Source organism: Mauremys reevesii, linkage group 2, assembly GCF_016161935.1.
Source record: "Mauremys reevesii isolate NIE-2019 linkage group 2, ASM1616193v1, whole genome shotgun sequence".
Lineage (NCBI taxonomy): Eukaryota > Metazoa > Chordata > Testudines > Geoemydidae > Mauremys > Mauremys reevesii.
Genome location: NC_052624.1, coordinates 246,727,757 through 246,746,580, shown reverse-complemented (window position 1 = coordinate 246,746,580; position 18,824 = coordinate 246,727,757). Strand labels below are relative to the sequence as shown.

Here is an 18,824-nt window from a genome sequence, read left to right as displayed (position 1 = left end):
TCACAGGACCCACATTTTCTCCCATCCTCCTCCTCTGAACCACACCTCATAACACAAGGTGAACTGAATGACCTTGTCAGGGATTTGGAACTACCCAAGAGTAAGGCAGAGCTGTTGGGCTCCAGACTACAGCAGTGGAATCTCCTGGCAGGTGATGTTAGGGTTTCCATGTTCCGTGACCGTCAAAAGGATCTTGTCCCATTCTTCTTCATGGAAGGTGATCTTGTAGCCTGCAACATCGATGGTGTGATGGCAGCCCTCAACATCGTTCACGATCCAGATGAGTGGAGACTGTTCATTGATTCATCGAAGACGAGTCTTAAAGCTGTTTTACTGCATAATGGCAATGTTTTGCCATCAATTCCAGTTGGTCATGCAGTCCATATGAAGGAAACCTATGACAACATGAAACAACTTTTGAGGTGCATAAACTATGACCAACATCAGTGGCAGCTTTGTGGCGATTTGAAGGTTGTTGCTCTCTTGCTTGGTCTGCAGACTGGATACACAAAGTACTGCTGTTTTCTCTGAGAATGGGATAGTCGTGCAAGAGATTCCCACTACATCAAGAAAGATTGGCCACTCTGACAGTCATTGGAGCCTGGGAGGAAAAGTGTTCAGCATCCACCACTTGTTGAATCAAGGAAGATTTTGTTACCATCCTTACACATCAAGCTGGGTCTGATGGAGAACTTTGTCAAGGCCATTGACAAAACACAAGCAGCTTTCAAGTACCTCCGTGGAAAATTTCCAAGGTTAAGTGAAGCTATGATAAAGGAAGGTGTCTTTGTTGGTCCTCAGATTCGTGAACTTCTTCGAGATGATGCATTTGACCATGCACTGCGTGGCAAGGAAAAGACGCCATGGAAAGCCTTCCAGTTAGGGGCAATAAATTTTCTCGGAAACAACAAGGCAGACAACCACAGGTTGTTGGTGGAAAACCTCCTCAAGGCATACAAAAGCCTTGGTTGCAACATGTCACTAAAGATACATTTTTTGCACTCTCATCTAGATTTTTTTCCACTGAACTGTGGAGCAGTGAGCGACGAGCACGGCGAGCGATTTCACCAGGACATTGCAACAACAGAGAAACGCTATCAGGGCAAATGGAGCCCATCAATGCTTGCAGACTATTGCTGGACAGTGACAAGAGATGCTCCATTTAATGAATATAAGAGACAAGCCAAGAAGCGCCGAGTAGACACTGAATAGGACTAAACTATGTACATAATAGTTTTTTGCCTTTTGTTTCATAATAAATTTTAGTTATATAACCCTTTTGCTGATTTTTAAAGTGTTACATAAACAGGACAGGTGAAATATTATCATGTAAAGCAACCATAAACACATGAAAAGACCTAGGTTTACAATTTATGATTAAAACTCTACTATCTACACAATATACATAGACATAAAATGTAAAAACTTAAATATCTTAGAAACAGTAGCCAATCAGTTGTTTTAATTGTCATATTTGAATTCAGCACATCAAAATACATAATAAATACCACATTTTATCTCTGAAGCAGATGACTTCTCAAAAATTGTAGGCCAGTGTAGTTTGTCTGGCTTGATTTGTTCTTCATAAACCCGTGTTACTTACTGCTCATGGTAATGTACTAAAGATTGAAATCAGACTTTTCTTCCTTTTGTGAAGAACAGTACATTAGTTTATTTTGGAGTAAAATCTTAACACGATTTACATTTGTCTGTACAGTCTACAGCAGGGATAGGCAACCTATGGCATGTGTGCCAAAGGTGGCGCGCAAGCTGATTTTCAGTGGCACTCACATTGCCTAGGTCCTGGCCACCGGTCCGGGGGACTCTGCATTTTAATTTAATTTTAAATGAAGCTTCTTAAACATTTTAAAAACCTTATTTACTTTACTTACAGTAGTTTAGTTATATATTACAGACTTATAGAAAGAGACCTTCTAAAAACAATGCAATGTATTACTGGCACATGAAACCTTAAATCAGAGTGAATAAATGAAGACTCGGCACAGCACTTCCGAAAGGTAGCTGACCCCTGGTCTACAGTTATAATCAGCAGACACAAAATAACAATAACATCTCTCACTACCCATTTGAGACAATGAGAACTGTAACAGAATCATTCTGCTTCTTCTAGGTTTGATCCTGCATTCTGTGCTCAGACTAGAGCTGGTCAGAAAATGTTTGCCAAACCATTTTGGGTTTAGTGTGCAGTGCTGGGCGATAGCCTGTGATATACAGGAAGTCAGATGAGATGATTTAGTGGGTCCTTTCTAGCCTTAAACTCTATGACTTTTCTATTGGAACAGTTTTGTTTTTTGTTTTTAAGCTTAAATTTTTTTGTGGGACAGAAAATCCATCTATACATCTCAGACATAACTTAGTAAGGGAGTTTTACCTGAATAAAGACTTCAGAATTAGGTCCCTTCTTGATCCTCATCAAGTGTTCTGAAAATGTTGAAATGAAATGCAAAGCCACACAAATCCTGTCAAGTTTTGGATTTTTGATACAAACTCAAAACTAAGGCTACATTCATCAAAACATTCACTCAACTCGATGAGCCTTTCAGGCAAACCTGGGCTGGTCTATGGTTTTTGCATCAAAATCTTATGAAATTTGCAGTTGCGAATGGCTTTAACTGAAAATGAGTGGAACTTGATGGTTTTGAAATAAATTCTGCTTTGAGATTTTGCAGTACTCAACATGAAATGTACAGGGTGTGAACCCACACAGATCAAAACCAAATAAAATGTTCCCATGAACTCCTGTGAAATCTGAGTTTTTGGCAGTTCTGCTACAACCTAAAACAAATGTGAGATAGCAGCAACTGATGACAATTGTTTAATAAAAAATTCACTATATATTGACCTCTTTATTTATATGAATATTTCTGTGTTATGTGATGTGTGAATTGTTTGCCTGTTAGTCATAATAAAGAAATGCAGGAATCCTTGGCAGTGGACCAGTATTTTGTGGTCTTCTTTACAGAGATGCTGAGTTCCCACATCTCCTATATGCTTAAATGAGAACTGTTGTAACTCACCAGTGACCAGGCCATTGGATATGAATTTCAGAGAGAATGTCATTCATTTCATGTTCTAAAATTAAAATAACTAGGGACAGCATAATCTCCATGATTTGCTAGGACTGAGGTGCTCTAAAGGTTTTTGTCTAAATAAGAACATAAGAATGGCAATACTGGGTCAGACCAATGGTCCATGTAGGCCAGTATCCTGTATTCCAACAGTGGCCAGTGCCAGATGCTTCAGAAGGAATGGACAGAACAGGGTACTTTATTGAATTATCCAACCCCTGTATCTAGTTCAGCTTCTAGTAGTCAAGGGTTCAGGGACACACAGAACATGGGGTCGAATCCCTGACCATTGATCGGCTATTAGCCATTGATGGTCCTATCCTCCATGAACTTATATAATTCTTTTTTGAACCCGCTTATACTTCTGGCCTTCACAATTGCCCCTGGCAACAAGTTCCAGAGGTTGACTGTGTGTTCCATGAAGAAGTACTTCCTTATGTTTCTTTTAAATTTACTGCCTATTAATTTCATTGGGTGATCCCTGGTTTGTGTGTTATGTGTGCAGATAAATTACACTTTCTTGTTCACTTTCTCCACACTATTCTTGATTTTATAGACCTCTATCATACCTCCCTTCAGTCATCTCTTTTCTAAGATGAAGAGACCCAGTCTTTTTAATCTCTCTCTTTGTATGGAAGCTGTTGCGTACCCATAATCATTTGTTGCCCTTCTCTGTACTTTTTCCAATTCTAATATATCTTTTTTGAGATAGGGTGACCAGAACTGCATGCAGTATTCAAGGTAGAGGAGTACCATGGATTTATATAGTGGCATTATGAGATTTTCTATCTTATCTATCTCTTTCCTAATGGTTCCTAATATTCTGTTAGCCTTTTTGACTGCTGCTGCACATTGAACAGATGTTTGCAGCGAACTGATTTAAAATTTTTATTAAAGCTAATGTTAAAAAAAGTTATATAGTACACAGGTTAAGAAAACAGTGTCTGTACATCTGGGTATAGTGCTTAGGTTATCCACAAAGTTTGTTTTAAAAGTCATAAGATACATATAGCACATAATCAGCAAAACCCAGATTTAGGTAAATAAATTTAACAATACAGTTTAGATATTAGCATCCAAGTATTTGGGTACATCACTCATGAAAAGTTATACAGAGAGTTGGTTGCGGAAAGCAAATATATCAGTGAGTGAAGATTGTTCCTCAGTAATTGAGAATTTAGGGTAGGTTGTCCATTAGAAAATACAATCCATCAGGGAAGTATTTCAGTTATTTTCCCAACTGCGCTTCTCATCAGCGCTCCAGCTTATCCCTCCTGGTATTGCTGATGTCCGGTGATGCGTTCTAGGTAGATGTCCTTTGACCACCTGATGGCATCCAACACCATGAGTTGCCTCATCAGCCGAGCATAGCGTTGACCGATTCCACATTCTCTCAACACTTGATTGTTACTGGGGTCCCATGCAGCCAAGACTCCGATGATCAGCGTGTGAGTTTGAACCTTATAGCCCCTAGCTCTCAAGGTGTCATCCAGAGGGGTGTATTCCTTCAGCTTTCAAGATTGGGCTTCACTGAAGGCCAGGGTCCTGTTTTTGAAGGGCACTGTGACACCCACCATGATGATCTTCTTCCAGTCCTCATTGGTGATGATGATACCCAGTTGCACTTGGCTGTCCATTCCGGGGATGGTGGAATTCATGGAAGCTGCCCCCAGGGAGGAAGTGGTTGCTGGCGTCCCACTTGCACATCACCTCGAATGCCTTGCCTTGGTTCAGCTTCCATTTCAGGTTTTCCATGTACTGTCAGTTGATGGCATCCTTCAGGGTCATCTCCAGCATGGTTCTGGCTCTCAGAGTGATGATTGTGTGCTCTCTATTCTTCACCTGTGGCACCAGAACTCCCAGCTCCTGGTGTTCTTTGCAGCATGTCCAATGGCAGCCGATACGCCTCTCCAGGCATCGCGTAGTGTTGCGGGCATGAATCCAGAGTGAAGCAAAGTCTCCCCACTCTCTTCCAAATTCACCTTCCAGGGAGCCACTCAGGTAGGTGCGACCTCTTGATTGGAGGTGGTCCTGGCGATTCGCTTCCTGGTGACATCCTGCATAGCACTTTCCACGATGTTCCTCACCAGAGTGTCCAGGCACGTCAGAAGGCGGAAGGCATGAGTGATCACTGCAACGCTGCACAGATCCCCATCCGAGGGACGTTGGCACCACCCTGCCTGCGCAAGATGTACACCAGTTCATTGCTGGCACTCTGGGGAAGAAACATCCACTTCTTTACGAGCTGCCTGATGGTGTTGTCTGCCTTCCTAAGAGGTACCTTCGCCACAGCAGATTCCAAGGAAGAATGAAATACTCTACAATGAATCCAAGATCTATTTCTTGAGTGGTAACAGCTAATTTAGACTCGTATTTTATATCTATATTTGGCATTATGTTTTCCAATGTGCATTAGTTTGCACTTATGAACATGGAATTTCATCTGCCATTTTCTTGCCCAGTTCTCTCAGTTTTGTGAGATTCTTTTGTAACTCTTCACAGTCAGTTTTGGACCTATCTTGAGTAATTTAGTATTGTCTGCAAACGTTGCCACCTCACTATTTACCCCCTTTTCCAGATCATTTTTGAATATGTTGTACAACCTTGGGCCCAGTACAGATCCTTGGGGGACCTCACTATTTACCTCTCTCCACTGTGAAAACTGACCATTTAGTTCTATTCTTTGTTTCCTATCTTTTAACCAACTACTGATCCATGAGATGACCTTCCCTCTTACCCCATGACAGCTTACTTTGCTTAAGAGCCTTTGGTGAGGGACCTTGTCAAAGGCTTTCTGAAAGTCCAAGTACACTATATCCACTGGATCACCCATGTCCACATGTTTGTTGACCCCTTCAAAGAATTCTAGTAGATTATTGAGGCAAAATTCCCCTTTACAAAAGCCATGTTGACTCTTCCCCAACATATCATGGTCATCTATGTGTCTGATAATTCTGTTCTTTACTACAGTTTCAACTAATATGCAGGGCACTAAAGTTAGGCTTACCAGCCTGTAATTGCCAGGGTCATCTCTGGAACTTTTTTTGATTTAATTATTTTATCATATGAAGAAGGAAAATACCCAGCTCAAATGGCAACAAAAGTATTTTTCTTTATGAAAATAATTAGAATATATATTCCTAGCATGCTCTTCTAGCAAATAAGTAAATAAATAATTTTTAAAAAAGAGAATAGAAGTAATCAAATAACTCAGTCCCTGTTGCCTAAAGTTTGCAAAGTTTCCATAGAAGCCAAACCAACAAGGAGAGCTTTTTATGAATCCTGGAACTTTTTGGCCCTAAGTGCAAGAGTCTCAAATTTTGCTTATGATAGCACAAACCACTAACTGCCAGACTATCTAGCCAGTCCCCTTCACCACCTTCTGTAGTATGTAACATTATACGACTATTTCTTGTAGAAAAAAGGGCAAGGTGTTGCCTTCTTCCTATGCTAGTCTGTAGATAACCTGCCAGAGAAACCTACAATCCTTACCCTATCATTGGAAAGAGGTGTCTTCAATTTCTTGGCATCCACACTTTACTTTCAGACTCACCTGAGTAATCTGAACCTATTTTTCTTACGATCTCTGCTGCACATCACAGTCCAGGTATCACTACTCACTTAGAGAAAGGACCAGGTTGTCATTTACACTAATGACTCTGTACACCATTCTGGCAGTGCAAAGGGGCCTTAAAGTGGAGTGAACACTGCCAGCACTGTGTAAAGAGGCCTAAACGTAAATGGGAATCTGGGCCTAAGTGCTTTAAGAGGCTTTAATTCATTTGACTCATTTTGCCTTTCTCTGTTATTCCCTTCAGTTTCTCTCCCTCCTCACTTTCTCTTCTGTTCTTTCTTCTCCCTCACCCAAAGAAAGAGAAATGTGCAGATGGGTCTCGTAATTCTGTGCAAACGGTGCCTTTGTGCGTACTAGGACATCAGGAATGAGAAACGAAGCTGAACGTGGCCAACTTCCAAAGTACTCAAGAGGCACCTCTCTGACAGAGTTATAGGTGCTCCCAAGGAACCTTACAAAGATAATATTAATCAAATGTATATTTCTACATTGTAACCAAGAGGGGGAAAATAAAGGCATGGCAAAAACTCTTTGGAGTATTTTTCATTTAACTGATGAATATGTTACTGAATTGAAGTAACTTTCAGAAAGTTTACCAGTGGAACATTCCTAACCTGGAACGTAAATCTGAGTAATCTTATATAATAACAGTCAGAAGGAAAAAACAAGTCATACTCAGAGGAGACCACCTATAGCCATAGAAAGACAGTATGACGTTTTGAGTAAATAACTAATTGGATTGGTCGACAATGTAGCTTTATCTAACAGTAGGGAATGTGCATGAGACTTTCAGGGCCAAATTGACAGCTGCTTCTGAATGTGTAGGCCAAATTATCAGCTTTAAGCTTGTAACAGCTTTGAGGTTGTACTGGTTTTAGAATTGCAAAACCTACATTTTCACATTCAAATGGTTGCTTGCAACCGGTGCGCAAAATTCAAAGGCTGGATGGAAAATTTTGTCTTGTCAGCCCCAGTTCTTAGTTTTTCATATACAAAGAATTCCTGCTAGTATGCAGCATCTAGGTTATAAGTAAAATAAACTACAAAAGCCTAGTAAAAAGAAAGGGGAGACAAACCAAGCAATATGAGTAATTTGAGATCAACATAAATTGCTGGTACCAAGCTAGATACACAACTGCCTGTTTCACCTGCAGACCCTTGAAGAAAGATGTGTTTGGATGTATACAAGAGTTTGGGTTCCTCTTTAACATTTGTGTATTAAATTATTTCAGTGCAATGCATAATGCAAAACATTAGCATTAATGCAACATTAAGGCACTGAGATCAGGAATAATTAAAAATATTTAAAGTTAAGGAATGTTCAAGCAATATTTTTCACCCTCAAATTTTGTGTCCTTTACCTTAGTGATCACACTGTTGGCACCTAGCAAATGAATAATGAATAATAAAAATAACAGCAATTACAAGGACTGATGTTGTCATGGAACTTCACTGATTTACACCAGTAGAAAATGTGACTCTTGCTATTTTGGCAATTTTACATCTGGTCCTGGCCAGAATCAAGTACCAAGAGGAACGTAAATGAAAAATAATTGTGGAAAAGTTATCATACCTCTTCAATCCTCAGCAAAGATTCAGTCTGAACTTGATGCAAAGGCTTGGGTCCATAATCTAGTAAAGTGCCTGTTCTTCCCCCAGTGAAATCAACGGCAAAACTCCTGTTGAGTTCCAGTGAACTAGCTGGATCATCTCTGAATCACAGAATGAGAGAGGAGGAGATGGAAAAGATCTATCAGGTCATTCTGTTCATCACCTTGCCAAAGCAGGATTGCTCCTTACAGTACACTTCCTAATATCTGAAGCCACAGACCAAGGGCACCAATGCCCACAAGAGGGTATGTTTTAACAATTAGAATGTGGGGATTTTCCAGCCAGCCAGCCAAATGAATGCTTATGAGGACATACAGCATACACAGAGCATGTAGTGTACATAACACACAGAGGAGATGAGCTAAAACTTTCCTGTTACTGTAGTACAGCTACTAAATGTAAATTGACATAATGCAAAGAACATCATTGTGAAAACACCGGCAAGCAGAAGAGCCTGTGGGAAAACATCATAGGGAAAGAAAAAAATGTTCCCTTTCACATTTGGAAATTTGGATGAAGTGCTAAGCTGCAGGGGTTGAATTTTGAACTAAATGTGAATGCTTTGGGGTCAGTGACCTTACCTCTACAGTACTTTATTGGTAGTGTGATAGAATAATTTATAGCTTTAAAAAAATGCTGGAAGGACATGCTCTTTCATGGAACATATGGTTTGGATTTGTACTGTGTACATTATTCTTGTTTCTGACAATCTATAATAAGTCTATATAAATTTGTTATTAAATTGCTATCCCCTAATAGATATACAGTATTTCTACCATTTGACCAGATTATTGTCACAGGGATACATGTGTCAAGGCCAAAAGCTCTCATGAAATTTACTAGTGTGCGCCAGGGTTTCACTTTGACATACAACCTTTAATTTTAAACACAATCACATTAGCAATAAAGCTTCAGCATTTCAGCTTGAATTCCTTGTAATAATAGCCTTTTGTTTATTTCCCACTTTAAAATAAAATTGACACTGACAGCATATTGGCAAGGTTAAAACAATCTTATTATTACAAGCATCTAATCACATTAATAAAAAGGAAACAATGTATTTTCTGACAATATTCTTTTGAAACAGTACTCGTGATTACCTCATAATATCTTTATCTCTTAGCTAGTCCTTGCCAAGCCTGCATTTCATTCTTCTATCTATTAGAATGTCATTTTTACCCAAGTAGAAGCATAATTTCTTTTAATGGCTGTGAAATTCCTGCCTATTTGCGATACTCTAGCAAGAATGCTTCTCCTGCGGTGATTTGTCATGGGAAATAGGTTTTTAATTATTACCATAATTTGTTTTGACATTAAAATAGATTCTAAGATTTTGTTCATATTTTGGCAGAATTGGAGTATTTGCATAAGCAGACACTCACAGTTCATTACATGTTGACAAAGTTAAAGTCCTGTTGCCTGGAGAATTTAGCACCAGATCTTGCTGCCATTTGAGTCAATGGAGTTTTGCCATTGACTTCAGTTCAATCAGGATCAGGTCCATCAGCATCGATACTGAAAGAGCAGCTTGATACATTCAGAAATGCACAAGAAGCACTCTTTTTAAAAAAAACAAACAAAACTGTCTTTACTGAGACTTGGAGAAATAACTAATAGATTCTTTTGTTTCTTTCACTGCACCATAGAAGATGCAAACAGTCATTCTTAAGATATTATGTATACTAGCCATCTCCAGTGTTTCATATTAAACACGTTCACTTGGGAATGCTCCAAATGCAAATATTTATATTTAAAACAAGGATATTTAGAGTCAAATGATACATAATGTATATCAAACCCATTGGTCACATTCATTTTGTCTGTTCATTCAATTTGTGACACATCATAACAAAAATCTCAGACCTCTGTAATTTGCAGTAGTTTGCAGTGTTTTTCAATAGTATTGTGCTATTTTCATTTTTTCAAAAATAAAATTTACTACACACTTGTCTACCTATTTCTAAGCTGAGCATAAAACCTGGTTTTGTTAGGGTATAAAAGGACACTGAAAAATTCGATTACTCACTCTACCACCACTAGAGATCAGCAGGCCCATGGTCACAATTCCGGGCCCCAGGGCAGAACAGTCAATGGGCCCCCATGCACAAACAAACTGCGCCCGCGCGGCCGCGGTCTGCCTGACATTTGGGCGGTGCTGTGCTTGTGCTGGCTAGTGCCCAGTGAGCTGCCGGCTGCGCTGCTGTGCACGCTCTTCCAGCACGGCCAGGGCTTCCATATGCCTGCCCAGTAGGGTTGCCAACTGTCTAATCGCACAAACCCAAAGACCCTTGCCCCAACCCCTGCCTCACCCCTTCCCTTTGGCCTCGCCCATGTCACGCCCCTTCTCCGAGGCCCCAGCTCACTCCATCCCCCCTCTCCCTCCATCGCAAGCTCTCTCTCACCCTCACTCACTATCACCGGGCTGAGGCAGGGGGTTGGGGTGCGGGCTCTGAGAGGAAGTTTGGGTGTGGGAGGGGGTGTGGGGTGCAGGCTCTGGGAGGGAGTTTGGGTGCGGGGTGTGGGATCTAGGCTGGGGCAGGAGATTGGGATGCAGGAAAGGTTCAGGGGGTCGGCGCTTACCTCAGGCCGCTCCTGAATTCCAAAAGTGATCGGCACACCCCTTTGGCAGCGGCTCCTAGGCAAGGGGCCTAGGGGTTCTCCATATGCTGCTGCCCACAGGCACCGCCCCCACAGCTCCCATTGGACACAGTTCCCAGCCAATGGGAGCTGCGGAGTCGGTGCTTGGGGTGGAGGCAGCATTCGGAGCCCCTCTGCCCCCTCCCCCAGGGGCTGCAGGGATGGTGCCAGATGCTTCCAGGAGCTTCACAGAGCAACAAGTGAGGGTGGGCAGGAAGCCTGCCTTAGCCCCGCTGCACTGCCACTGCCAGCAGCAGCGGCCAGGGCTCCCACAGCCCTTTTAAGTGGCCTGGGTCCATGGGCAATTGCCCCCTTTGCCCACCCCCATCAGCAGGCCTGGAGATCAGACAACTCCCCATCAGCACAAAAAGAGAAGAAAAATGGTCTGCTGCATTGTTTGACAGAACTGTAGTTGCAAAGTATTTTTATTATTAATTGAACATAAAATACTTTTGATCCAAGGAGCCCAAAGAGCTTTACAAAGGTGGAAGTGTCATTATCCCCATTTTACAAATTACCTGCCAAGGGCATGATGCAAGCTGTTATATCATTGCTCATACAGCTAACTCTTTCTAATCATTGGGGGCCAGGATTGTGCAAGAAAGTCAATTCCCACACAGGCATCAACAAGCATTTAACCCTCATCATGATCCCCTTGTGATTCTTCCTCCTTGGAGGCTGTAACTATAGTCTTGAGTGCATTACTGAATGCAAGAGAGAGGAGTTTTGAAAGTATTCCGCCCTTTACAAATACTTGTTATCCATTTGAGAGAAATGGAGTGGGATTTGGAAACCATGCTCCATCACTGCCCTGCAATTTTCAGGGCTTCATAGGGAAAAAGAGTTTGGGGTCACAAGAGCTGTTCTGCTGGATGACTGTTGCTGTACAGGAACACACTGCATCCTGCAGCAGCCATGCTCTCACTGGCAGAGTTACACAAAGCTGATGAGTAGCAGCCATGAATGGGATCCAGAAGACAGTAATCCAGCCATGAGCTGTATTATCTCCCATCTGGAAATTATTTCAGAAACGTAAGAGCAGAGGATGGGAAAGTCCAGAGGACAGTGATACTTTCCCTCGTCCCCACCCTTGTACTCTATGTAGCTCAATCCGCACAGAGGTCTATGGCAGATAACCTACCTGCCATGGAGGAACAATGTTGCAGAAAGATCCTTCCTTGGGATCAGAGGGAGTGCCTGCTCCACACAAGAATCCATTGGGGACTATCTGGCCCTATAGAATATGTATTCATAAACAACTTATAGCAATTTATACTTGAATATACCTTCTAGGGACTTTGACCCTTGACTGGGAGAGGGATCCAGAAAGGATTCAAAGCCAGTGATGTGGATTGTGTTGTATTGACTGTACTTGGACTCCATTTACAATGATGATGGAATTATTTCAGTATTTAGATAATCATTGAGGGAGAGAACAATCAGTGATGAATAGATTGTAAAATACCCCCTATCTAGTTCTGTTTAAAGTTATACACCACCCCTTTCATCTATTACACAAATGTAATTCCCATAAAACTCCTGTTGATCTAATTAGAAAAGATGTCCCACTCGTTTCAGTGAAAGCTTGAAAGAGAGTGAGACTTCTGCTGGTGAGATCATTATAAGGGAACACAAAAGCTATGCAAATGTCTACAGTGGAAGTAGGGTGTTTCAAGTGAAAAAACTAAGCTGTAGAAACAAAGCTAGAAATTTGGATTTTGAACCTGAGTCTGTTCCATGCTGTAAACAAGTTCACTGCTAACTCCCACAGGTGTAAACCACATGTGCAGGTGAAAAAATGTGACTGTGAGGGCTGTGCTGACAGTTCTGAGTCTGTAATGTATTCATCCCAAAGTGCACTTGTGCGTCTGTTATATATTTTTGGATTTTTTTACTCGTGGTTTTAAAAATATCTAAGCAGACGAACACCTAGAGTTTGCCTAACTGTCCATATGTTTGAGAGAGCTGTGAAGTGACAGAGTAAGAGTGATGAGGTGTTCTCACCACGACTAAAAGTGGTGGACATTTTAGGAGGTATTGGCATAGAGAAGCATTTCCTTGTTCTCCCCTTGAAATGTATGCGTGTGGGGTTTTTTTAACATATGCATTTTAATTTCAGGTACTAAAAAATTCAAATGGCTATTTGGACATGTCATTAGGAAGGCCAAACCCACATTAGGATGTGGTTTGATTATGGAGGTGCACACAACATATTTCAGCCACTATGAAACTAGCTTCAGTTTCAGGCATCTTACATATGACTCCTATTAAAATGTACATTAGGTACTACTAAAAATGGTAATCCCAAGAGCTCCAGCCCATAAAACTGTGGAACATTTGTGATATTTTAGCAGTACAGTAGGTGTGGAAAATGAGTATGATAGCCCAAATCATCATAATCTAAAACACTGTTGTTAGCTCACCTTTTCCTTTTTTCAGTGAACACAGTCATGCATGGGCTATTTCTTTTTTCGCTCTACTTCTCTGCAGTATGTAGCAGCTCCATGTCATCACCAATCTACCTTCTCAAACATGAGTAGTTTGTGGGGGCACCATGGTATTGCTTATTATTATCATCATCAATAAATACAATTGTAATTATAATGATTTGTATTACAGTCGGACCCCATTGAGGGTCCATTGTGCTAGATACTGAACATACACATAGTAAAAGGCAATCCTTGCCTTGGTGAGCTGACAATCTAAATAGACAAGACAAACAAAAGGGTGGGAAGGGAAACAAGCATGGAAAGGTGAAAGGTGATTTGCCCAAATCACATAGCATGTCGGTGGCAGAATGGGGAAAAGAATTTGTGTCCTGATCCTCTATCCAGGGCTCTGTCCATTGGAACTTGCTGTTTCTTACTGACTTCAGAGAGCAACAACTGTGACATTTTTTAATCTTTTGAGCTGACATCTCCTTCTGCTTGTCCCCGCTAAAAATAGGTACCTTCTTTCTAATCTGAGTTTGTCTATATTATATTATTATATGGGGTTGCTTGCAAAAGCAGAGGGCCAGACTCACTGACCCAGGAGATCCCTTCCAGGCCTATGTCTAGCTTCAGCTTCCAGCCATTAGGTCTTATGTCTTTGTCTGCTGTGTTAAAGAGCTTCCTGTTATCAGCCTTACTCAGCTACTGTTCATAATTTCATATTTTAATTTTGTCAAAGGCCTTTGAACACGTGATGCAGGAAAATAAAAATGATCAATAACAAAGTATGATATTATAATATATAACTTTAAAATCAGGGGTAAAATTATTTAGTTTAGGCAATTCCATTTTAATATTTCTCTCCTATATGCATTTATTTTTAAGAGCATCTGTTATATCCACATTTGTATTTCAGCTTAACAGGACTGAGTCTACCTGAGCAAGACCAGCTGAAATTGCAAAAAAAGATCCAGATGCTGGTGACTGGATGACCTTCGGGATAAGTTATGGGGATACAGAGAGTCTAGGTCATTCATGCAAGACTGTGCCTGTCAGGTAACTACCTAATGTCATTACTAACTGGTGGCTCTTTGTCATTAGCATCTTTCCAGAGTAGTTCAGTCACGTTCTTGGACAGGTGTTCTCATTCACCAGTTGGCACCTTTTTAGCAGTCTTAGTAGAGAGGCTAAGGAGCAAGAGAGCATGGAATCCCAAAGGTGATTCCTTCTTGAGGCACAATGCCTAGGACAGTACTAGGACAACTATACTTCTGCTGCCCAGGCAAATAAAATCACATTTTTTTTTGTTTCTAGATTGGATTTGCTTGACTGTCTTGGTTAACACTGTACGTAAAGTGAGGCTGACTCCCTTTGAATACTTGGATATAGCAGTTTGAGACCAATAAACCATAGTTATGTAAGTAGCGATGCACATAGAACCTGAAGTTGTGTTGGTTTGAACTGGACAAATAATGAAATATAGTTTTATGCAAATATTTGTTCACATTAGAGCTAGTCAGAAAAACGTTGATAGAACCATTTTCCATTGCAAAACGCAGTTCGCTCAAAACTTTGAGAAATTGTGTTGATTTAATCAAAATTTTGTTTCAGAGGGAAAAAAAACTCCAACAATGTCAAAACATCTTGTTTCAACATTTTTGGAATGAAAAGTTTAAATGTTTGGCTTTGAAATGTCTTTTTGTTTCAAATTTTTGAAATTTTCTGTAATATATTATAATACAATATAAAATAAAAATCAGAATAATACTTTTGATTTTCTTGAAATGAAATATGCTGATTGACCCAAAAATAAGCAAACAAAAGTCAGAATTTTCTTCCACAGAGAATTTTTAAATTTTCAGGTTTAATTCCAATTAGACATAAGGCCAATTTTCAAAATCTCAAAAACCTTCATGAAATGGAATTCCCATCCTCTGCCCAGCTCTGACTCAAATGTTTAAATGGCTTTATTTTAGTCATGTTCATCCCTTTTTGTCTGCTTGTTCCACAAAATTTAAGTGATCAAGTTGTCCTCGCAAAAATATTTTGGGAAAGCAAAGTTCAAAGTCCCATGCCTAAGTATTTGTGGAAGTGGAAGAAGAAAACAAGAACATGATGCATACCTGACCAATCTCAACTAAGCAACACAGCTCAATATTTGAGTTCATGTTCAATTCAAAGAATAAAACATTTTTTAAAAAAGATTGATCAAAAAAATGAAGAAATAATAAATTCAAAGAAATGGGATTTGTTCATATACGTTTGAGGCATAAAATAAGGGCCAATTAGTCCACTGTATTCTTTGAAAATTATTTGCTCAGATTTGCTATAATTTATATCAGATTTGATATAATTTTCCATACCCAAGTAATTGCGTCTCTCTATCTCAGGTATTTCTAAGGTGCGTAAACATAGAGATCACATTGCCACAACATATCATAGAGGCCAAGAACTTAATAGGATTTTAAAAGGCATTGCATATTTAAATAGATAATGAGAATATCCACAGTTATGTTAGAGAAGATTTAAAAAAACAGTATGGGATATAAATCCTCATCCTTCAGGACATAAACTGAGCATTAACAGACAAAAGTGAGAAAGAAACTTCCCCTATGGGCTGGTTATCCCCTAATTGTCAATTACTGGGTTGTTTGCACCTTCTCCTGAAGCACGTGGTAATTACCAGTGTCAGAGACAAGACAGTGGACTAGACAGATCACTGGTCTGATCCGGTATACTGGGGTATACTGATCCCTGGCATACCTAAATGCTAAATAGGACTAAATGAGATGCTGTATTTACTCATCAGCAGTCTGCACCCCGCCACAGCATGAAACAGGAAAAACAAAACAGGAAATAACAGGACAGCACTGCATCACAATATTTTTCTTCTGCTATAACCACTTTGTCCTCCATTAGAAGTAACTTGCCTTCAGCCCTTACATATCCTTTCATGGCCTGATATGACTGCAACTGTTGGCCTAACTATTTTCCTCTATTTGACTAATCATTTTTTTAACAGCTGGATAAGTAGCTGCGGCAAAGCAACTGTTCATTTCTGTTTCCCGGTGACTTGAATGGCAAGTGTGCATCGCCCACTGTACAACACTGCCTTAACATCAGCGTGTTTCTAATGAGCTACAGCATCTACAGTTGCTCTGAACCCCATGTCTGCTGTAAGCATGTCTTTGTGTGGGGAATACATTGCCCAAATCATATGTGTAACTGTGACACAGCAGGTGCATTGCTTAATGGCTTGGTCAATGTGGATTCTAGCAGTTTGTGTACAGCCACTTCTCTGCCAAATGTGCATAGGCCACAACCAATGACTCTTTTTTTTGTTTTTGCACATATGCTCAAATCTCTCTCCCCTCCAAGGGGACTAGGGGGCCAGTAATCAGTCTTGCAACAGAACACAATTCTAAGACTTGTGCTTAGGGAGAAGAGCCATTCAACCAAAGGACCACACAGAACAGTTGTGTTGGAATAAATATGCTAGTCACCTTTAAGCTGATATATTCCTTCAAACACACTAGGATATTGTGCTGCATCATCTTTCAAAGCCTTAATGTAATTTACCCTACAGTCAATGTCTACTACTGCACCTGCCTACTTAATAGAGGTACAGTCACATCAGTCTCAAAAACTTCCTAATTAGCTTTTGTTTTTCTATTTCTATTGGGGATAACATTGCCATCTGTTTGGATTTTATTCACCCCAAAATCAACTAGCATTATCCCACTATTTTCTAGCTTTTCCAACCTCGTTATTGCCAATAGGTGAAATGGTATGGCATTATCTGGAAAAACAGAGCAAAGTTTTCAAAGTTAAGTGCCTACAGTAGGCACCTAATGCCTACATTTTGAAAAGTGCCCACTGATTTGCTTTGCTTTCTAGCTATCCAGCTTGAGACACCCAGGATGAGGTCTGGTGATAAGAGCGGTCACCATGGCCAACAACTAGGGATGCCAAATCAACACCTGGAAGGGTGCCAAATTGTTTGAGTTTTTTGGCTTGGCCATTTTGATGGGGAAGGGCTGCTAAAAATGTTTCCACCCATGGACAACCACATACATAGGGTCAGCCCTGCCTAGCATCTGTTTTTCAAAGGTATTGAGCACCTGTATCTCCCATTGACTTCAACTGGAGTTTTGAGTGCCTAGAACTTCAGAAAATTAAGCATTAAAATGTTTCAAATCAGCCATTAAGCAATGCATAACCAGCTGCCAGTTTTGCCCTTAACCTCTCAGTCTTGCTATGTCTGTAAATTGTAGGGTGAAGATGGCCCGATTTCATAGGGACAGTCCCAATATTGGGGGCTTTTATATAAGCATCTATTACTTCCCACCCCTGTCCTGATTTTTCACACTTGCTATCTGGTCACTCTAGTAAATCGGCATAATAATGCCTAACCAGTCTGTAGCAGTAGTGTGTCAATTATTTTAGTTAATGTCTGTAAAGTAGTTTGAAAACGAAAAGTGATTTGTGAATCTTAATATTACAATAGCACTCTTTTTCTTTAAAAAAAGTATTTTTTTAAAGTCCTTTGTTTTAATCTTTACATCTGCTGTGACTGAGAGAAGCTACAGATTTCCATAGGGTGGAGGAGGTCATTGAGAATAGGCAAGTGAACTATTATCAACATATTCCAAATGAACCTGCCATGCCTCTGGGGCGATTTCAGGGTAGATCAGGGCTGAAGCTGGAAATGGGCTTCCCAGCCCAGGCAGACAGACTCACACTAGCTTTGCTTGAGCTAGCATGCTAAAAAATGGCAGTGTGGATGTTGCAGCCTGGGCTAGCCACCGAAGCAGATCCAGGAGTGCAGGTGGGGTTGGACTAAGGTGGCTAGCCTATGCTGTCTATGGTACTGCAACATTTTTACTGCTATTTTTAAGCACAGTAGCTCAAGCAAAGCTAACATGAGTCTGAATGCCTGGGCTGGGAGGCTTGCTCCCAGCTGAGGTGCAGATATACCTTGCGTGGTTATAATGTAACAGGCAAATTCAAAGTACAAAGAAAATCCTGCAGAGGCACTACCTTGTCATTTTTTCTCATTTACTTTAGACAGTATGGAGGTGTGAAAATGATGTGAAGATTTCTCAGGGAGACACATTGTTGTGCTGAATTAGGGGCAGCCCAGAAACCAGATTGCAACTCTAAGGCCTAGCCTACACTAGAGAAGGTTTGCAGGTATAGCTATACCTGCAGCTACACTGGCAAACCCTCCTGGTGTAAATGCAGCTTCTACCAGTAAAATAGTGCTTCTGCTGGTATAGCTTATACCAGTTCCTCAAGCAAAATAAGCTACACCAGCAAAAGCACTTTTATGCTGATATAACTGCATTGACAATGAGGCTTTTGCCCATGTAGAAATGAGACATATACACAACAAATAAAATAAAATCATACTGCTAACTGACATTGCTATACCAGCAAAAGTTTCTAGTGTAGACCTAGTCTGAGAGCCACTGCCTGGTT

At 40.5% G+C, this 18,824-nt stretch overlaps 1 long non-coding RNA gene across 1 annotated transcript in view; it reads right to left on the bottom strand.

The window, feature by feature from the left end:
• The window catches only part of LOC120399088, a 38,452-nt gene that overhangs the window by 17,293 nt on the left and 2,335 nt on the right, over positions 1 to 18,824 (bottom strand). Inside the window, exon 2 of the long non-coding RNA XR_005594952.1 lies at positions 8,237 to 8,375. This is a non-coding gene — a long non-coding RNA (uncharacterized LOC120399088). The remainder of the gene's footprint in view (positions 1 to 8,236; positions 8,376 to 18,824) is intronic.